Raw genomic sequence first — 7,671 nt, 5'->3', positions numbered from 1 at the left:
TGCACCTTAAGAATTTTCACGTACATAGGCAAATTCTGTTACACTTTGTTAATGCACTTACGTGCCCATCGTAAATACCCAAAGTGCTTCCTGCGACATCAAAAAGAAATCACCAATGAAATCCTAATTACATTACATTGACCACAATGTTGAATGAATCAGACGTTACCGGGGCCTTATCTGGAGTGGTAGCTGTCACCAGTCATACAGGTCCAAAGGAGACTCACGAGTCACTGCACAACATGTCAACATGCTGTCATGGTAACAGTTGCAGGAGCCCTTCAAATAAGTATGCATAAAACATAATGAGGAGTCTTCCAAAATGTTACACCACAAAGCAATATATACAGTGCATTCAGAAAGTATTCAGACCCCTTGACTTTTTCCACATTTTGTTACATTATAGCCTTATTCTAAAATGTATTAAATTGATTAAAATACTTTTTTCCTCGTCAGTCTACACACAACACCCCATAATGACAAAGCGAAAACAGGTTTTTATAAATGTTAAATATAAAAAATAAAAAAAGACCTTATTTACATAAGTATTCAGACCCTTTGCTATGAGACTCGAAATTGAGCTCCGGTGCATCCTGTTTCAATTGATCATCCTTGAGATGTTTCTACAACTTGATTGGAGTCCATCTGTGATAAATTAAAATGATTGGACAGGATTTGGAAAGGCACACACCTGTCTATATAAGGTCCCACTGTTGACATTGCATGTCAGAGCATAAACCAAGCCATGAGGTCAAAGGAATTGTCCGTAGAGCTCCGAGACAGGATTGCGTCGAGACCCAGACCTGGGGAAGCGTACCAAAACATTTCTGCAGTATTGAAGGTCCCAAAAGACACAGTGGCCTCCATCTTTCTTAAATGGTTTGGAACCACCAAAACTCTTCCTAGAGTTGTCTGCCCGGCCAAACTGAGCAATCAGGGGAGAAGGTCCTTGGTCTGGGTGATCAAGAACCCGATGGTCACTCTGACAGAGCTCCAGAGTTCCACTGTGGAAATGGGAGAAACTTCCAGAAGGACAACCATCTCTGCAGCATGCCACCAATCAGGCCTTTATGGTAGAGTGGCCAGATGGAAGCCACTCCTCAGTAAAAGGCACATGACAGCCCACTTGGAGTTTGCCAAAAGGCACCCGAAACACTCTCAGACCATGAGAAACAAGATTCTCTGGTCTGATGAAACCAAGATTGAACTCTTTGGCCTGAATGCCAAGCGTCACGTCTGGAGGACGTGAAGCATGGTGGTGGCAGCATCATGCTGTGGGGATGTTTTTAGGCAGCAGGGACTGGGAAAGGGATAGATGAATGGAGTAAAGTACAGAGAGATCCTTGATGAAAACCTGCTCTAGAGTGCTCAGGACCTCAGACTGGAGCGAAGGTTCACCTTCCGACATTATAACGACCCTAAGCACACAGCCAAGACAACGCAGGAGTGGCTTCAGGACAAGTCTCTGAATGTCCTTGAGTGGCCCAGCCAGAGCCTGGACTTGAACCTGATCGAACATCTCTGGAGAGCAATAGCTGTGCAGCAACACACCCCATCCAACCTGACAGAGCTTGAGAGGGTCTTCAGAGAAGAATGGGAGAAACTACCCAAATACAGGTGTGCCAAGCTTATAGCATCATACCCAAGAGGACATGAGGCTGTAATCACTACCAAAGGTGCTTCAACAAAGTACTGATTAAAGGGTCTGAATTCTTATACTTAAATCTGCTTTTTTTGTATTATAATTATACATTTGCAAACATTTCTTAAAACATGTTTTTGCCTTGTAATGATGGGGTATTGTGTGTAGATTGATGAGGGGCAAAACTATTTAATCAATTTTAAAATAAGGCTGTAATGTAAAAAAATTTGGAAAACATCGAGAAGTCTGAATACTTTCCAAATGCACTGTAATACATCTCTTTTACATACGTCTCTTTCTTTAAGTATTCCTCTTGTCCATGAGGCACTCTCTCTGTTCTGAGACGATAGTTACGATTATATCCCTTTCTAACATGGTATTGGTGTATCTTTCTGTGTTCTTTGGGTTGGATCACATTCTTCCACAGTGTCTACAGGAAACAACAGGCCATCTAAGCTAGTTAGCAAACCAACTGTCTCTCATCTTATCTATACCCGCCTGCCCTTAGCTTCCCATTTCAGTGAAACCTTTCCCTTAGAACTGGCCTCCAGTACATCGCCAGTATACTAACCACAGGTCCTGGGATCGGGGTGCAAACTGAACCATGGCCCAAACGGCCATGTCAGTCAGTCAGGCCACCACCATTGGATCCCGGCCAGCAACATGTCACAGGGCCAGCCTTATTAATCAGACCGTGTGGCCTGAGTGCCTGAAAAACACTCATACACTCCTGCAAGTAGAGCTGCGGTCACTGAGAATGTGAATTTTTCTTGTGGGTTTGTTTGCGATAGTGTATTCACAGCACATAGATCCCACTGGGGCTGAGGCTTTTATCTGGAGGTTCATTCATGAGTGGGTTGGAACCAGACCCATGCAGACTGACTGCAATGCTGTAATTGTGAATGAACTTGGCACAAACACAAACGCACACACAAACATGAAATGCAATTGTGTCGTTCTAAACAGCCCTTGAGCAGGAATGTAAGAATTGCTCATCTGACTGCAATATGTTTAATGCACTTGAAGGGTAATGGATTGAGATACAGCCCAGTACAGTGAGATCAATACTAACACACTATGCAAGATAATATCAAATGGACTTCTTACAGTACACTACACCAATAAGGCTTTGCTTAGAGATGTTTCAAAGCAAAACACCAAAGAGCTTTGGAGGAACATTGAAAGATCAATGCCTTACCCTATTTCTTTATCTAGGTTTTCACATTTCAAGTAAAAGAAAAAAAGTTAAAACGATCTGAGATAAGATCGATAAAGGGCTCTGACTCCCACAGGTGCGACACATGACAGGCAACATTGGAAAAGGGCAGATGGACTCTGCATTTCTTCTAAGTCACAAATTGTCCTGTTTCCATTTGAAATTAGATTTTTAACCAGCCGTACTACTATATGCCCCCAATTTATCAACATTGTTATAATATTACATAAACAAGCAGCTAATATCATTCAAAGTGATAGCACTCACCGGTGAAGAACACTCTCCTCTCTCCCCTTTTTGAATCTCTGTACAAGCGCTCTCTCTTTCTCTTTTTCTAGCTTTCTTTCTTTTATCACTCTCACTCTGTTTCTCTCTCTTTTTCTCTGCCACTCTTACTTTCTCTCTCTCATTCAGATGCTCTCCTTACCCTTCCTCCACACAGAATGAGCTTTCAACTGGGACCCCGTTTCTATGGAGCTGTGAGCCATACAGTCAGTCAGCCAACCAACCAGCCAGTCATCCAGACAGTGTGCAGTACTAGATGCTGTATAGCCTACTGCAACTGTCCAGGGGAAGGTACTTCAGCCAAGCCTGGAGAGCAGTTACCAACCTTTTATAAATAAGACCTACAGCTGATCCATAAGGCAATTAAATATGGACCGGCTCCCTTTATTTATTTCTAATAATAATAATAATATTAACTGTCAGTGTGCAGCGCTAGCAGTTATTAGCCCTATTAATTAGCCTACTGAGATTCTCCGTCTCTCCTCCTGTTCCTTTTTTTGTGGCGAGCAGAGAAAACACATTTTCATTCCTTTTATGTCCTAAAGAGAAAGAGGCTAACAGAGGAGGAGGGTGAACATGCTGGACTGCATGCATATTAATGAAATAAGCTTATGAATATCAGACGCGTGTGAAAGGGTGCCTTGGATATTACACCAGGACTGATAAAAAAGACTGGGAGGAGGAATAATCAAATACAGAAATAGGGAGTAACTTGGAGGAGAGCAGGAGAGATAACCTTATCAATTGTATACAAAGGCTTATATAATCAGTAATGGGCAGATGGACCAATGGGGACAATGTGTGTGCGGTCCATGTAATATATGTAGTCTGGTCTGTGAAGCGTGTATCTGATGATGGACATGATTTGTGTCATATACCTCTACCGGTGCCCAGCCCAAATGGGCTTACAAGACACTACAGAACAAAATAAATGTTTCACAAATGATACGCATACAATAAGCATTGCAAGTACAGCTACCATCTAGCCACACAACACAAACAGTACATTTCTCCTTTTCCAGGCATTGTGAACAAACTGAGCAATTTCAAACACGCTGTCTGAAACAAAATTCTAGCCTCTACTAGAACACATCAGGTTTATCAACAAAAACAAAGGTCTCAGATTGTCATACAGAGGGCAATAAAACACCAAATGGATTTGATTTCGATTTCCCCAAGATCACACAGAAGGCAAAATCTCTCCTCTTGACACTGTTAAATCTACCCATCTCTATAGCCAGAGGAAGGGTGCCGGACCTGAGTTGTGTACAAGCTGACCTTTAGCTTTTTGTTAGGTTCAAGCGAACATATGGTTCAGGGCTGTAGTTCTCTTTGATGAGAGTGTTTAGGTTTAAACCAAACATCAACTGTCCATTTTTCCTTGTGGTTCAGAAAAAGTGTGTCGTTGATTTGGTTAACACCACATGGTAATATGTTCCTGCAAATCAGTTTCACAAAAAATAAATACAAATTTTCTTGCCCACGGATAGTTATGACCAGGGTTGGGTACAGTAGGTTACTTTCTAAATGTAATCAGTTACTAGTTACTTGTCCAAAATTGTAGTCAGTAATGTTCCTTTTGGATTACCCAAACTCAGTAACGTAATCAGATTACATTCTGTTAATTTTAGATTACCTTCCCCTTAAGAGGCACTAGAAGAAGACACAAATGTATGTTGCCAATTGAACGACATCTATTGCAGGATAAATCAGTGTTAAAGTTTACATAGCTGGCCATATATGGATGTCAAATTTTACTTTACGGGTTGGTTATGTAGAATTCTTCAAACCAACTGCTTTCTACTGAATGTAATAATACCATTACATTATAATTTTACATTAAAAAACCAAGTCTATCAGAATTCCAGTCATTCCAACAAATGATATACCCCTTGATCTTCAAGAATAGAACTTGGAAATATGGAAGTATAGATTAGCCAAATTGTTTTACCTGAGCATTACCCCAAAACTAAGGAGTTATTAGCCAGCCATACTCTGTAGTTTGTGATTTTGTTGTCATGGAGGAATGATTAGGCTCATTCATTCGAGTTGAAAAATAAATGCTGTGCTCATGGAATGTTATGCCTTGAGCACTACTGAAAAGTGCTATTTACGTGTGAAAAATGAATGCCATATGCTGCATTTGCTATAGGTCTATTGTTTACCTTTTTGCTGGTGACACTGATATCTTGATAATAATATGCAGCTGTTTAAAGGGCAAATTCACAGATGAAACAATAACAAAACGGTCGACCCGCCTCTGTTTTGGTAAAAAGCTGTGGGACTGGCCTGGAGAAATGTACCCACTCTCAGATTAATAGACAGAGCTATGGATGCAAGGACTGACCATCCATGATGTAATAATATTGTTTTAACCATGTAATGAGGCTATACGGTGTTTGTTTACATTTACAATGTTTACAAACACTGGAGAAAAACAAGCTTATATTTTGGGTTGTCATGGATTGTGACAGTTGAAATGAGCTCACGAGGCATTTAGAAGTTATATTCTTCAAGAATCGATGGAGTAACAGTCAAAAGTTTGGACACACCTAGTCATTCAAGGGTTTTTCTTTATTTTTACTATTTTCTACATTGTAGAATAATAGTGAAGACATCAAAACTATGAAATAACACCTATGGAATCATGTCGTAACCTAAAAAGTACATTTTATATTTTTCAAAGTAGCCACCCTTAGCCTTTTATTTAACGAGGCAAGTCAGTTATGAACAGATTCTTATTTTCAATGACAGCCTAGGAACAGTGGGTTAACTGCCTTGTTCAGGGGCAGAACAACAGATTTTTACCTTGTCAGCTCTGGGATTTAGATCTTGCAACCTTTCGGTTACTAGTCCAACGCTCTAACCACTAATCTACCTGCCTCCCCATGAAAGCTTTGCAAACTCTTGGCATTGTCTCAACCAGCTTCATGAGGTACTAAACTGGAGTGCATTTCAATTAACAGGTGTTCCTAGTTAAAAGTTCATTTGTGGAATTGCTTTCCTTCTTAAAGCTTTTGAACCTATCATTAGTGATGTGACAATGTAGGGGAGGTACACAGATAGCCCTAATTGGTAAAAGACCATGTACATATTATGGCGAGGACAGTTCAAATACGCAAAGAGAAATGATACTCCATCATTACTTGAAGACACGAAGGTCAGTCAATCTGGAACATTTCAAGAACTTTTAAAGTTTGTCAAGTGCAGTTGCAAAAAACATCAAGTGCTATGATGAATCTGGCTCTCATGAGGACAGTCACAGGAAAGGAAGACCGAGAGTTACCTCTGCTGCAGAGGATAAGTTCATTAGAGTTATCAGCCTCAGAAATTGCAGTCCAAATAAAGTAACAGACACATCTCAACATCAACTGTTCAGAGGAGACTGCATGAATTAGGCCTTCGTGGTCAAATTCCTGCAAAGAAACCACTGCTAAAGGACAAAAATAATAATAAGATGAGACTGGTAACACTGTCAGTGATTTATTTAGAATTCAAGGCACACTTAACCAGCATGGTTATCATAGCATTCTGCATGTCATGCCCTGGTCTATGTTTATCTTCATTTATTGGGTCAGGCCAGGGTGTGACATGGGTTTATTTTTGGTGTGTTTCGTCTTGGGGTTGTGTGGGGTGTATAGCATAGTCATTGGCTGCCTGAGGCGGTTCTCAATCAGAGTCAGGTGATTATCATTGTGTCTGATTGGGAACCATATTTAGGTAACCATATTCTTTGTGTGTTTCGTGGGTGATTGTCCTTAGTGTCCTTGTTCCTGTCTCTATGTTAGTTTACACTACTATAGGCTGTTTCGGTTTTCGTTACATTCTTTTTGTTTTGTAGTATTTGTATTGATTCGTGTTTTTCGTTTTCATTAAACATGGATCGCAATCTACACGCTGCATTTTGGTCCCACTCTCCTTCGCCTACAGAAAACCGTTACAGAATCACCCACCACACACGGACCAAGCAACGTGTCAACAGGCAGGAGCCACAGGAGAAACAGCGTAAAAAGGACTTTTGGACTTGGGAGGAAATCCTCGACGGGAGAGGACCCTGGGCTAAACCAGGAGAATATCGCCGCCCCAAAGAAGAACTGGAGGCGGCGAGAGCTGAGAGGCTTTGGTATGAGGAGAAGCAACAGCAGCAGCAGAAGCAACAATATCGGGACTACACTACTTGGGAGGAAATAGACAGGTGGGCGGTCGACCCAGGGAGAGTGCCAGAGCCCGCCTGGGATTCACTGGAGCAGTACGAAGAGGGTTATAGGAGAATGGAGATGGCGAAGCAAGCACGGGGGGGGCTCACAGGGAGTATGGCTACGCCAGGTAGGAGACCTGCGCAAACTTCCTGTGCTTACCGGGGGGCTAAAGAGACCGGGCAGGCACCGTGTTATGCTGTGGAGCGCACAGTGTCTCCAGTGCGGGTGCATAGCCCGGTGCGGTATATACCAGCTCCTCGTATTGGCCGAGCTAGAGTGGGCATCGAGCCAGGTAAAGTTGGGCAGGCTCGGTGCTCAAGAGCTCCAGT

The sequence above is a fragment of the Oncorhynchus masou genome, chromosome 6, assembly GCF_036934945.1.
Source record: "Oncorhynchus masou masou isolate Uvic2021 chromosome 6, UVic_Omas_1.1, whole genome shotgun sequence".
Taxonomy (NCBI): Eukaryota; Metazoa; Chordata; class Actinopteri; order Salmoniformes; family Salmonidae; genus Oncorhynchus; species Oncorhynchus masou.
The sequence above is the reverse complement of the archived record's forward strand: the minus strand, read 5'-3'. Positions refer to the sequence as shown.